Genomic DNA, 15,987 nt, shown 5'->3' on the forward strand with positions numbered 1-15,987 from the left:
TCTACTAATTTTTTTTATTTCAAAAAAAGCTAAATCTCGAAATAAACACTTTCAAGCATGCATGGAGTAACTGTTGTAAAACACACATTTTAAAATAAGAGGATTCCAATACTGGTAAAAATACTGTAGTTAAAAATATTTAACATCCTCAAAACCCTAGACTGTTGTTTAGAAGAATTCAAGAGGAACCTTCAAAAATCCTGTTAAATCATTAACGTAGTAAAAGATGAAAATGTATAAAACAAACAATGTTCTTCCATGACCCATAAACATATAGTGCGGAAGAAATACAAGGTCCTCGGGTTTTGACGTGCATCACCAGCTCAGCCTACTCAGTCTTCAGCGGCTCCAGTCTCCACATCAACATGCTCACCTGCATCAATCACACTTAGTGAGTATAAAGACTCAACACACCTGAATCGCTATAACAAGTACATATAGATATCAATCAGCAGTGAAAAGTACAGTAATTAAAATACCTTTCACGATCTTAAAAGCATGAACAAACATATCGTGTCAAAGCATAACGCATCAAAACATGTCTCGTCATATCATCATATATGTATTCATTTTCTTAATTGAATTTCGTTCATTAGTTGTTACTTTAGTATCAGCTTTATCGTATCAGCTCTATTCGATGGATCCATCTACATATAACTGTGGTACCCAGAGGCGGGGACATCGGCAATAGTATTATCCATCCACTAATCCTTGGCCTTACATGTCATCATATTATCGTATTCGTATTAGTCACAACCAACTCCCTTCCTTCAAAAACATGTCATCATATTCATCAGTTATAAAAATCTTGCATATACATAAATTTCCTTAAAATCAAGCATGCAACGTTGTTGGAACATTTCATGTTCGCAATCTTGATTTTGATGTTAACAAAACTTGTTATTTTGTTTCTAATGATCTATTGTATTGGGCAGGAAAACTGGAACTGATCATGATTCAAACTGATCAGTTAATCAAGCAAAACTGAAGCTATCGAGAAGCAAACTGAAAGCTTCGATTGACCGATCAATTGAATCAGTCCAACTAATGTATCAAATAACAGTTCAACTGATTGATCAGTTGTTATGTGATTCAGCAGAAAACCTTCAGAAGCCCGGCCAGCTGATGAAGAGTTCAACTGACGGAAAGCCTAACTGACCAGTTCAACTGAATCAGTGAAACCAGTTCAGCTGACGAGCCAACTGATTTCACCGCACCAGTTCAAGACCAGTTCAACTGACCAGTTCAGAGCATCAGTTAGGAATCAATCAGTTTGCAGAACACAACAAGATTACTCAATGGAATCAAGCTTTGCACAAGGGTATAAAAGCAAATGTTCAGTCAAAAGACAATAATGGATTTTGCAGCAAAGCTTAAAGAAAAAATGTTCCAGAAGAGCTGTCGGAAAAGTCGAGACACATGTTCAAGGAACGCATTCAAAGCTGCAACAATCACATGTGATGAGTCTTGGTGTACGGTCATCTTGTTGCTATAAATACAGATCAAGACCATCGGCAAAGATATACGATACACGAAAGAGTGTGGAAAAGAAAGAGCATGCTTATTTGCTTATCAGCTTTCAAGATGCAATCAGTCTGGAGGGAATACTCACGTATTATCAGCTTAGTTTAGAAGCTTATTTCCCTCAGTGTGTGAGAACACCTTCTTGGTGTATTCTTTGTTCAGTTCTCACACGCACGCACGCACACCACCTCTCAAATACAGTATTGCACAAAGACGTTAAACTTGTGTATGTAGTCTTTGACACACAGACGTTAAAGAAGTGTTTGCTGAAAGGTGCTGCCTTCAGTCTAGGCTAGGAGTTCAGATTAGGAAGTAGTGTAAGTCCTAAGCTGAGTGGGTTTGTACAAAGTGTTGTATAAATCAAAGTCTTCTGGTGAATCCTACCTGAGGTGGTAGAACGGGTGACATAGGAGCATTTGAAGTGTCCGAACATCCATAAACATATCTTGTGTACTTAACTGTTGTTTTCAAACTGATTTGATCAGTTCGAGGTATTATCAGTTCAGTTCTTACCATAACTGAACTGATATATCCCAGAACTGATCTGATGCTTTTCCGTTATTTTAGTTTACATGTAACGTACCGTACTTTTAACTACTTAAAATTTGCGGAAAAATTAAAATTTTCTTAAAATAAATCGTGAACCTTAAAAATTCGAGAAAACATCTGTTCATCTCAACATAGTTGCAACCAAAGATCTCAAAAATAAAGTTTGCCAAAAGTACTTGTTTGAAATCTCATAATCAGTAACATAAATCAAAGTATTTTGAACATTTCATAAACTCTTAAAAACGGGGCGGTCCTCGGGTCTAGCCTCCTGCTCAGTCCAAGCCAGCTCCTTGGTCCCCACCTCTCGTCTCCTCAAATGCATCCTCACCTGCATCGATCAAGTCTAGTGAGTCTAAAGACTCAACACGTATAAACTGGAAGTAGCAAGTAATATGTAATAAAATCACATGCAACTTTAAAATAGAACATACATACTTGAACTTTAATATGCGTGTAAAAGCTTGAACTTACATAAATGACATAGACGTGCCATAACATGAAACATTTCTTAAACATGCTTGCATACTTGAACATACATGAACATACATAACTTTCATCATTTTGCGTAGAAGCATGTTTCAAAGTAAGTGACCCATACATAAATTCTCCTGATCAGACTAAACCACAGTACTGTGCTGATAGGGAAAATCCACTGCCACATACATGAGATCCCCATTCATCCTTTAACGGGTGGATTGGTCTCCGGTCATGCTTTACCGCTTTCCAATCCTGATCTAAACCCGTTCATGTTTTAACGGGGTGGAGAGGTCCTCGGGCACGTTCACCGACTTCCAAACCCATTCATAAATTGGTCACATGACATTTAGCATACCTCAAAAATAGAACATTTTTTCATTTGCACGTCGAACATTCTTACTTGGCGTTGAGGGATTCGTTGGATCTCGCTTGGGCCACTGCTGCAACATAGTAGCATGAATTCAGATACTTAACTGGTGTAACTTAGACGTAATAACTATGCTTACACCCAAGCTCATTCATTTTCCTTAGGACTTCTAAAATTCCCGGGACTCGACCATAGTTAATCATCGCACTAAACTCAGACATCGAACCCCAAAACATTCAACATTATTTTTTCCAAAAAGGTAGGACACGTGCCCCGTGCACCCCTACGGGTCTGGGTTCGTGTAGACACTGAACTTCACCTTACAGAAAACACTAAGACACAGACCCCGTGTAAGGGTCCGTCTACAGGTCCGTACACCTACTGGAAAAACACCCTGAATGAAAAATGAAGACACGGACCCCGTGCCCTGGTTTGTGTGGAGGTCCGTGTACCCTCTGTGAACGCAAACCAACGAGATTTCTTATACTTGTGGCTTCCACTCCCTAACTCGATCATCCCAACCGTGAACCGACACCTCGAGACACATCCTAGGGCAATAAGCATGGACTCCAACCTGTGCAATTCATCAAACTTGTCCCCAAACTAAACAAGCGACACAAAACGACATAACCCTAATTTTCGACACCGTTTTCTTCCTACATCTTCTAATGCATTCAAGTGCCTATCGACACTAAACGGCCCATCAAAGGCAATCCCAACCCCATCCTCAACATATCTAAATGCAGCAGCGATCACCCGTTAATCCCCAACGAAGCCTGCAACAAGAAATTCTCAAGAACTCATCAATAACACATTTTCAGAAAAAGCAGCTTGAGCAGTCCCACCAAAAACATCATAACTCTCTCAATATTCATCCAAATATTTTGAATTTTATATCAAATCGACCGAAAAATCGCAGTATTTAAAAGAACAGCAAAAATGAGATTTTCATATCCAGAATCGTTCAAAATGCAATCTAAACAATTTCTGCTCAAACTTTACATAGCACACATGTATTTTTACGCATAAAAACAACGCAACACATAATATGACATGATCGACGCATGAAAAATAGAATATACGTGCCTTTAAATCTTTAACGTTACCGAAACGACGACTCCGAAGCGAGAAGGATGCGAGAGACAATCCGGGACGCTTGTGGAACGGTTTTCTTGAAATAAAAACCACGAAAAGTTGCTGGAAAGTATAGAGGGAGGGGGCGGCTGCTCTTTGGTGGAGGAACCCTAGGTTTTTGCTCTCAAATTCTGAAAATAAAATGTGTAGGTGTGTGTTGTGTGTTTTGGTGTTTGTAAAAAAAAACGTGTAAGTGTGTGTGAGTGTGTGTAATGTGTGTGTGTTTTTTAATAAGGAGAAATTATTGCTAACTTAACTAATTAAAATGCTAACAAAAGTTAACTCACACTAATTTTATAAAATTCTCTTTTTTAACAAATAAAATGCACAAAGCCAACTTTAAAAGTTTCGAAATTCTAAACTCACTAACTACATAATTTTAGGCTTTAAAAATGTTGAAACTTATTAAATTAATTAATATGCCCCAACCTTAACTTAAAAATAAAATACCACATAAAAATATGCCAAAATCGTCACCGATCTCTTTTTCTCGATCCCGCATCGAATAATCGTCTGAAACATGAAACTCAAGAAAACATTTTAACGTGCATCACATAAACATTAAAATAATGCAATTTAAATAAATGCATCGCTAAAGCTCATTTTAAATAAATCATGATCACTAAAAATCATTTCAAACTTAAATAAAAGATTTAACAATTAAATAATGCATGGGTTTTACGTGTACTGATTTTGGGCTCTACATTACATAAGTTAAAATGCTTTCAAATATAAAATGTTTCTTCACGAAGGATTACTTCGAGTTTCTTTGGCTTGGTTTTAAAACCAAACTCGATTTAATTCATCGGTGTTAACATATTCTTAGAATACGAGCTGTTGCAGCTCATTGGAGAATATAGTGTTCGAAGCATCTCAAAGGTAGCCAACACACGATCCTTCAATTTGTATCAGAGCTAGTTGTTCTAAGAAGCACATTTGAAAAAAATTGTTTTTTAAATTTTTTTAATGTAAAATAGTTTTAAATGCTATTTAAAAGTACTTTATACTATTTTAAATACTATTTGAAAATATTTATATATCGCTTATTGCGAAGGGTTGAGAGGATTCGCTCTACAACTAACGTTATCGCCACTTCGCTAAACTATGAGCTTTGGGGTTTTAATTAGCCTCCAGGGTTCTGAGCTTTACCTGTCAAGATGCACAACTAAATTTTTAAGTGAAAAAGATTTCAGTTGCAAGCCTACCAGTTTAGCTGATAAACAAATGAAGCTTAGCCATGCTGGGATGTTGGATGATTAAAGTGGAGCTTAATCATCAACAGTATACCACCGCTTTATTGATATATCAGATCAATGCGGTTCAGCATCAGTTGAGTTAAGTTGAGTCAGCTCAACCAGTTAGCCAGCAAAGAGATCAAGTTCAAGGCAAATTAGCTGTTTCTCTGGCTAAGAAACTCACTATCAGTGCAGCATTTCAAGTTGTGAAGGCAACCAGTTGTTGGCATATCCAGTTTTTTCATACACAAAACTGACTGATAACTGATGTTATTTAAAATGTTATTGTAGTAGCAATTTTCCTTACAACTGATTATGTACTTAAATGTAAAATACAAGGAAGTTTATTTGCTTAAATAAACATCATGCTTATCCAGTTAAGTTTCGGTGTGACTAAATTGATATATCCAAACTTCTTGCCTACACTACTTGAAAGATTAAACTCTGTCAATTTACTTTGAGCATATATAATGTTGTTTTAAAGGAGGTTTTCAACTCAGTTTCTGAGGGGGAGTTTTTCTATTCTTTCCTCATTTTTTAAAAATTCAAAACCATTTTTAATTTAGTGAGGGGGAGCTTTTAACGTTGTTTAAATGTACTATTCATCGAACTGAAAATATTCTTTGGCTTAATTGCTCAAGTTTTGTGATCATCAAAAAGGGGGAGATTGTTGGAACATTTCATGTTTGCAATTTTGATTTTGATGTTAAAAAAACTTGTTATTTTGTTTCTAATGATCTATCATAGTGCGCAAGAAAACTGGAACTGATCAGGATTCAAACTGATCAGTTAATCAAGCAAAACTCAAGTTATCGAGAAGCAAACTGAAAGCTCCGAATGATCGATAAACTGAATCAGTCCAAATGATGTATCAAAAAACAATTCAACTGATTGATCAGTTGTTAGGTGATTCAGCATAAGACCTTCAGAAGCCCAGCCAGCTGATGAAGAGTTCAACGGACGGAAAGCCCAACTGACCAGTTCAACTAAATCAGTGAAACCAGTTCAGTTGACGAGCCAACTGATTTCACCGCACCAGTTCAAGATCAGTTCAACTAACCAGTTCAGAGCATCAGTTATGAATTAATCAGTTTGCAGAACACGACAAGCTTACTCAACGGAATCCAGCTATGCAAAACGGTATAAAATCAAATGTCCAGTCAAAGGACAATAATGGACGTTGCAGCAAAGCTTACAGACAAAATGTTACAGAAGAGTTGTCGGAAAAGTCGAGACACAAGTTCAAGGAACGCATTCAAAGCTACAACGTGTACGGTCATCTTGTTTCTATAAATACAGACCAAGATCATCAGCAAAGATATACGATACATGAAAGAGTGTGGAAAAGAAAGGGCACACTTATTTGTTTATCAGCTTTCAAGAAGCAATCAGCTTGGAGGGAATACTTAAGTATTATCAGCTTAGTTTAGAAGCTCATTTCTCTCAGTGTGTGAGAACACTTTCTTGGTGTATTCTTTGTTCAGTTCTCATACACACGTACACACACCACCTCTCAAATACAGTCTTGCACAAAGACTTAAATTTGTGTATGTAGCCTTTGAGATACAGACGTTAAAGAAGTGTTGGCTGAAAGGTGCTACCTTCAGTCTAGGCTAGGAGTTCAGATTAGACATTAGTGTAAGTCCTAAGCTGAGTAGGTTTGTAATGCCCCGAAAACTTAAAGATTCACGCAAACCACATGCATGCAATTATTAAATTCTTTGTATTTTAATTAAATTGTTCTAATTGCATTAATTAATTATGTTGTGCATATTTGCATGTTTAAAATATATTTTTCTTCATGGTTGCATTAAAATATATTTTTAAAGGTTATTCGAGTTGCGATCGAGGAACGGAGACCGATGGCTGAAAAATAAAAAATGTTTTTATTAAACTATTGTTTTTAATTATTTAAAATATGATTGATGCTTTTTATTAATTTCGAAAATGAGGGGTTTTGAGGTGATTTTATACGCCGGGATGTAATTTTTATCGGTGTTGGATTTTCAACAAAAATATAAACGTTTGGCAACCCGGCTAATAAATTCACAAATTTTATTAAACAAAACTATTTTTAAAATTCTAATTAAGCACTAATGGGCCTAAATTACCTACTTAATTGGCCTAAGCCTAATTAGTGATTAATTAACTATATAATATATTAAAACCCGCCCCAAACCCTCTTTGTCACTCGCCCACACACAACCATCAGATTTCAAAATTCTTTCCACCAAATCTCCTTCAAATACACGGCACACACATCACCAAATTAAGAGAAAAGTTTGAAGGTTCTTCAAGGAAATTCAAGCCACAATCGTTCGTCGCCGTTCTTCGTAATCGTCAACATTTATTCGTTCGTAAAATATGCAAAAGCACGCCATATTCTCCTTTTACTCATCATCACATCATATATGTTTCATGTATAGATTTTTATGGAAAAACAAGTGACACTTTGAAGTATTTTCGTTTCTATGCAATACATGAAAGTTTAAGCATGATTTTGGATTCAAACTTTTATTGTTCACATGTAATAAGGGCTGCCATGATTAGCGGATGTCTAGGTGATGTTTTTACATGTAATAAGGGTCCCGAGAACACACATGCACGCTGCACAGGAAATCGTTACAAGCATGAACCAACTTGCTGTTATAGGGAAGAAGGTTTCGGTGTTGGGGGTTTGATGGCTTGGCTTGGGCAGGGGTTGGGCCAGGGCTTGGATATGGTCCATGAGGGGTCAGAGGAAGAGTCCTAGTCGTGTTAGGACTCGAAAACCAGGGGCTGGGAGGAGTCCTTGACAACAAGGACTCCACCCGAGAGGAAGCCCATGGGCCTGCGCAGGTTTAAGAAGAAGGTGCAGGGAGGAGGGGCTCGGCCAAGGGGATTGGGATGGGCTAGGTTAGGTCCTTAGGGTCCTAGAAGGGTGCTAGAGGGGTTGGTTCAGGGCCTGGTTGGGTTGGCTAGGTCCTATCAACATAAACGTGGAGTCCAGGCTAGGTGGGTTTCTCGGCCATTCTTGCTGCTGCTGGTGGAGCTTCGGTTTTGGGAGCTTGGGGTTGGTCTGGGCGTGGTCCAGGGTGGTTAGGATCAGGTTGGGTCGAGGGTTAACCAGCTGGAGGTGTCCTAGTTGGCTAGGAGTCTTGGTGAAGGAAGGAAACTCACGCACACACAGCACATGCAATCGGGTCTCAGTTCCAGGAGAATTTTGAGCGGGCCAGGGCTGGTGTTTTGGGCTGGGCTTTGTCAGTAGGATCCCTAGGTGGGTTGGCTCGGGTTTGGCTTGAGGTGGCTTGGGCGTGGCTCGAGTAAATTAGGAGATGGCTCGATGTGTTCGGTTATGTGTCATAAACAAAAATTTAAGAACAAAATTGAATTCATGGGTCCACAGGGGTGAATCATGACTTGGAAGGGTATAATAAATAATAAAAATGCTATGTTTAAAATTTGGGATCAAAATAACGAGTTTTGGAATTATCCGGGATTTAATCGCCGCACGAAACGCTAATTAATGAATTAATTGAAACACCTAGTTTAAGCTTTATAAAATTATGAAAAATTAGGTTTAAGCTTAAATAATTATTATAAGTCTAAGTTTTTAATTTGAAATTTTATACTAAGGTTTGATTTAATTCGGAATTAAAACGCAGTAATACGTCTTAGTTAAAGAATAAATTAAAAGTCCTCGATTTAGGCTAAATAAAAATATGAGAAAATTCATGTAAGTTTAAATAATTATTTGGGACATTAGAGTCAATGGAATTAAGAAAAAGTAAAAAACGTGAAATTTTACGTCTAGGGGTAAAACGGTCATTTTACACCTAGAAATTAGTAAACGTCATGGCAATGTACTGAATGCTGTTTTATATGCTAATATGATTATTTGGAATGTTTATGAATTTTTATATGTTCAAATGTTATTTTAAATTTTCATGGTTACGTATATGTTAAAATGTTATTTTTAAAACATTTATGGATTTTATGGTTTAATTATGGACATTTAAAAGATATGTTGCATTCTTGATTTAAAAGAAAAACGTTACATGCATGTTTAAATTTTATAAAGTGATGATAATATGAAACGTTGAAGGAAGTGAAGTAATTGTGACTAATACGATGATATGTTGGAAATTTCGTGAGGGTTATGGTCTCAGTGGAAGCCCGACGATCGTGTTTCCTTGGATACAGATATGTAGATGTATACGACGACATGTTAATACGTAAGGCCAGGGCCCAGTTGACCGGTGAGAGTGTTGCTGGTGTCCCCCGCCGCCCAGTATTGTGGTTACATGTAGATGGATCCATCGCCCAACACGTAGACGTAGACGTAGATGAACACGAAAGTCACAATTAACGATTTGAATTCAACAAAGGAAAAAGGAATACGTATATGTTGATGATAATATGAATATGAATATGTTGAGGGTTATATGAGAAGGTTTACGAAAATGTTTATGAAAATGTCTATGTTTAAAGTTGATGCATCATTATGAAAATGTTTTTGTTTAAAGTTCATGCATCATGAAAATATTTACGAAAATGTTATTGTATAAAGTTTATGCATCTTCATGAAAACGATATTTTAAGTACAAGTACTTTTCACCATTGTATGTGAAATGTATATGTATTACTTGTTATCAAGGATATGATGTGTTGAGTTTTTAGACTCACTAGGTGCGTATGATGCAGGTGATTACGATAATAAGGTTATGAGAAGTCTTGATGGTTGACTTTGCTGGACTGACGGTGCACATAACCCGAGGACCGACGCTATTTTCCGCACTAGTTATGATTTATGATTTTAAGTTATGTTAAAGAATTTTTACGACGATTTATTTATGAGTGGTTTTTGAGAGGTTACAGTATGGACTATACTTTTCAAATAATGTTTTTGGGTTGATAAAATAGTTGGGTGTTTACTTTTAAAATGGTTCCAAAATATTTTATGATTCGGCCGAATGCTATGTGAGGTTTGGAAACAATAAAAAAAAATAGCACGTTTTAAGTAAACGATTAAACAGACGTTTCAGTTGGTATCAGAGCAATGGTTCTGTAAAGAATTGTGCCACCATCAGTGCCGGGAAGCTCAGTCGTCAAGCCTCAAACTTGTAAGTTTACATACTTTATATGATTTTATGATGTTACCTGCATAAGTATATGAATTATATGTTTACGTCACATGTTTAATAGCTTCATGATAATATATGTTTTATATGCTTTGGAATTTTTATACGTGATACGACATGAAATAATAAATTATTTGATTTTAACGCATGTTGGTTTTGTGGTGGAATTGGACTATGTTGATTTTTGGTTTTAGTATTGACGTTCTACTTTTGAGTCATAAGTTAATCGTGAATATTATGAATGTTTTTGGGTTGATAAAATAGTTGGTTGATTTAATTTTAAAATGGTTCCAAAATATTTTATGATTCGGACGAATGCTATGTGAGGTTTGAAAAAAAATATTAGCACGTTTTAAGAAAACAAGTAGCAGATGTTTCAGGGTTTGTACAAAGTGTTGTATAAATCAAAGTCTTCTAGTGGATCCTACCCAAGGTGGTAGAAGGGGTGACGTAGGAGCATTTGAAGTTTCCGAACATCTATAAACATATATTGTGTACTTAACTGATTAACTGTTGTTTTCAAACTGATTTGATCAGTTCGAGGTATTCAATTCAGTTTTTACCATAACTGAACTGATATATCCCAAAATTGATCCGATACTTTCAGTTATTCAGTTTACATAAGTTAAAATGTTTTAAAATATAACATGTTTCTTCACGAAGGATTACTTCGAGTTTCTTCCGCTTGGTTTTAATACCAAACTCGATTTAATTCATCGGGGTTAACATTATTAGAAAACGAGTTATTGCAGCTCATTGGAGAATATAGTGTTCGAAGCATCTCAAAGGTGCCCAGCACACGATCCTTCAAATGTATTTTTCATATTTACATAAAAAGTTATGTTCGTGATAACGTATATATTTAAAACATGACAATTTTTGCTCAGGCGCTGCCAGGACTACTAACTCGACACGGGTGCAAAATGACCATTTTGTCCCTAGAAACCCTAAATGACTGTTTTACCTCTGGACCTCAAAATTTCGACCCGAAGCAAACCAAACACCTTAAAACACCTCAACACATATTTATAATCATTTCTTAGATGGAAACTCGAGCATGTTTCATAACTTATACAATTCGTATTAAAACTTGGACCAGGGTCTCGGTTTTAACTCGAATTAACCCAAACCATAACCAAACTTTCCCAAACATATACCACACCTTAAACACACCCTACCAGCCCCTAAAAAACTTGTTTCAGGCCACACACTAAGCCGGACCAGCCCTGAACCAGACCACCCTAGCACCAAGACCAACCCTTGGACCCTCTCCTGGACCAACCAACCCACGCCCACAGCCCCCGTGCAGGCGGACGTGCATGGCTCCTCCCAACAAACCCACACGAGTCACATTCGAACCATGCCTTCCTTATCTACTCTCGCCACACAACCAGCCATGATTGGGCCTCCCTAGACAATGGATTGGACCCACCAGGGTCTGCTCCATGGCCTGGTTCAGCCTCACACAGCCGTGCACCTCCTTTCTCCTCACCCGATCGACCCAACAACACTATCACTCAAAGTTCCGATCGGCTCTCCCTATAGCTCGACTCCTATCCGAATCCAGCACCTTGACGCCTCAAATTTCAACATGTACAGCCCCTTAAACCTAGATTTAGCAGCTACTTACACAAACAAGTCAAGAGCGTGAGTTACATGTAACGGAAAAATGCATATTTCGTGTCAAAATCGTATATAACCTTCACAACAAAATACATCTAAGGTTTTTCATGAAAAAACGTACAAACCAATATATATTGACGTGAATGATGAGAAAAATGAGGTACAGGGCATGCCTTTGCATATTTACGCTCCAAAACTTTGAGATAGTCGCGTAGAAAGTGAACCGGAAAGACAAGGAAGGATTCCTTTGCAAAACCTAGGGGATTTTTGAAGGTGGGAGCTGCTGGAAATTCGAAAAGCTGCTGCTGCTGAAACTTTGAAGAGGCTGCTGGAGAATGGAGGGGGCAGCCACATGGTAGGAATTAGGTTTAGGGTTTGCTAAAGTAGGGTTTAAGTTGTATAATTATGCACTAATGGGCCCTAAATAAATATTAAAGGGATTAAAAAGATTTTAGGCCCATTAAGCAATAAAATAAACGCGTCAAGCCCAATAACACTCCCGAAAAATATTTCGTTTAGGTATGTTACTGAAAATATTGCCTGAACCCTCAAAAAGTCCTTCGACTTGATAAAATTGTGTACCAATTTAAAATATGACTCAGCGAGTAAAAATATTCCGCCGATGCCCATTCTCAAAAATCACATTTAAATACATTATATATTAAATAATTAGAACTAATTATTTAATAAAAACATTTTTCCTTAATTATCCCCATTCTTCGTTCCTCGTTCGAGTGCGAATACTACTAAAAGCCCTTATGCATGAAACTTTAATAAACAATGAATTAAAACACATAATCATGCATTTAATGCATTAAAATAATTTAATAAAATAAAAAATAAATTTGATAACTTGCATGCATGTGGTTCACGTGTACCTTCAAATTTTCAGGACTTTATACTAACAATGCTCGAGATTGAACTGACTATATCATCACAATAATAATAAACCTCTTTTTACAAATGTACTTTAAGGGGTTTATGCAAAAAAAAAAAAAGTATCTCTCAAACTCACTCTTTTGGGCCATCAAATCGTGTTTCTTTTCTTTTATTTTGCATTTTTTTCTTTATCATCTTTATTTCTCTCTATGGGCACCTCTATAAGGTCCAAAACGTGATAACGTAATTCAACTGCATGCAAATCTAGGAAAAATTGAAAATGATTAATTAAATCATTTTAAATTGCATGGGTTCATTGTGGCAGGCATGTGACATGTCTAAAATATGATTTTCTATTAGAATGCTTAAAAATAAGTTTTAAAGGTTATTCGAGACGCGATCGAGGAATGGAGACTAGAGATCATAAAGGAAAATATTTTTATTAAATGATTATTTTTAATTATTTAATATATGATATATTTTAATGTCTATTTTCGAAAATGACAATTTTTGAGGTGTTTTTACGCGCCGAGTCATATTTTAAACCAGTAATCGATTTTTGATGAAAATAGAAACTTTTTGGGAACTCGGCTAATATTTTCGAAAACATTCTAAACGAAATATTTTAACTACTATATAATGGAACTATTATACTAGGTTATTGGGCCTAACTTGTTACCAAATTATTTTATTTAAAACAAGGGCTCCTAAACCTAAACCTATACGCCTCAAACACAAGCACACACCAAGGAAAATACTAGGACTCCTAGGGCAGCCATCACACGACCACACACACACTTTTCAAAGGCAAATCCACATGATTTTTGAAGGGAATTCAGCAAGGTCTTCTTTCCGCCAACGTTTCGCGCATTGCAAGTTGTTTTTCGTGCGTGAAATACGCAAAGACACACCTTAATCTTCCTTCACTCATCATTCATACCATATTATTTGTGTTAATACATGTGTGCATGAAAATATGATTCACTTTCTTTTATTTTTGTTTTCATGCCAAAACATGAACAAAACTTGAGTTTTATGTTTCTAAATTCATTATTATGATGCATAAAGAGGCTGCCATGATATGGGGAGGGACATTTTTCAATATGTTTAAGGGTCCATAGATGCATGCTTAAGGGCTGGACAGTAGCCATGTAGGAGCCGCACGTTCTATGGGTTGAAAAGGGGACTAGGGTTTTCGTTTTTGGTCCTCGGAGGGAGCGGCTGCTAGCTGCTATTTGGGATGTGTTCAATGGTCCTAATAGGGTCTATTCATGGTCCTAGGCTGATTGACGGAAGGCTGGTTTGAAGGGAAATGGCTGTAGCGTGAGGCTTGGGCGCACAAGCCATGTAAGGATTGGGTTTGGGGGCTATGGGTTCTAGATTCTTTAAGCTCAGTCCAGTAGGGTCTCTAGGGGTAGGTCATGGTCCTAAGAGGGTTGGTTAGGGTCTGGACATGGTGGTTAAGGGCTAAGATCGAATGGCTTGAACTTGACTGGGCTAGGGTTTGGTTTGAAATCGTGCAGAAATTCCAGCAGGCTTCTAGGCTTGTTCAATGGTTCTAAATGTTTTGATTTGAAACGTATAGGGTTTGGTTAGGTGTTAATAAGTTATGGTCCAAGTTTGGTAAAGTTTTGAGTCGATTCGGGTTAAAACCGTGACACACGTTTAAGTTTTAAAAAGAATTGCTAATTTAGTCAAGGAGCTTAAGTTTACATCAATGAAATGTTTATGAGTGTATTTTAAGGTGTTATATTAAGTTTGGCTGGATTCAGGTCTTCTTTTTAAGGTCTAAGGATAAATTGGGAAAGTTAGGGTTTAGGGGCAAAATGGTCATTTTACACCTGAAAAATGTTCGACGTCATGACAGTGTTATGGGATTTTAAGATGAAAAACGATAATACTAAAGGACGTTTTACATGCTTGGTTTAAAAGAAAAATGATATATGTAACGTACCGTGCTTTTACTACTTAAAATTTGCGGAAGAATTTAAAATTTTCTTAAATAAGACAAGAACGTCCAAAATTCGATAAGAATATTGTACGTCTCATCTTGTCGCAACGAAAGATCTAAAATAAATTCTAACAAAACTGTTTGAACATTTTCAAAAAGACCTATAAACATGGCGGTCCTCGGGTTTAGCCTCCCGCTCAGTCCAAGCCTACTCCTTGGTCCCCATCTCCTGTCTCCTCATAAACATCCTCACCTGCATCGATCAAGTCTAGTGAGTCTAAAGACTCAACCCGTATAAACTGGAAGTAATGAATAATACGTAATAAAAACCACATGCAACTTTAAAATAGGACGTACATACATGAAACTTGAACTTGCCATAAGCTTGAACATACATACATAATATAGACGTGCCATACGTGAAAACTTTTCATAAACATGCTTGCATACTTGCGCATACTTGAACATACATGAACTTCACAATTTTGCGTAGAGAATGTTTCAAAGCAAGTGACCCATAACATAATCGCCTGATCAGACTAAACCACAGTATTGGGCTGACAGGGACGTATCCACTGCCACATACATGAGATCCCCGTTCATAATTTAATGGGCTGATTGGTCAGGTTTATGATTTAACGCTTTCCAATCACGATCTAAACCCGTTCATGATTTAACGGGGTGGAGAGGTCCTCGGCCACGTTCACCGACTTCCAAACCCATTCATAAATTGGTCACAAGACATTTAACATATCTCAAAAATTTAAAATATTTTCTTTGCACGTCGAACATACTTACTTGGCGTTGCGGGATTCGTTGGACTTCGATCGGGGCCATCACTGTACATACTAATCATGAATTGACATGCTTAACTTGCATAACTTAGACGTAAACATCACTTACTTACGAGCTCAATCACTTCCTTAGGACATTCTAAAGTTCCCATGTCTCGACCTTGTAAATCGTTGAACTAAACCATGACACCAACCCCAAAGTATACTAAAAAAAATATTTCCCAAAAAAACAAGCACACGGACCCCGTGCCCAGGTCCGGCTCCGGGTCCGTGTCCATGCGGTGAAGTGTGTCTTGGGGAAAAGGGGAGGCACGGACCCCGTGCTCTGCTCCGT

Source organism: Primulina tabacum, chromosome 10 (assembly GCF_025594145.1).
Source record: "Primulina tabacum isolate GXHZ01 chromosome 10, ASM2559414v2, whole genome shotgun sequence".
Classification (NCBI taxonomy): Eukaryota; Viridiplantae; Streptophyta; class Magnoliopsida; order Lamiales; family Gesneriaceae; genus Primulina; species Primulina tabacum.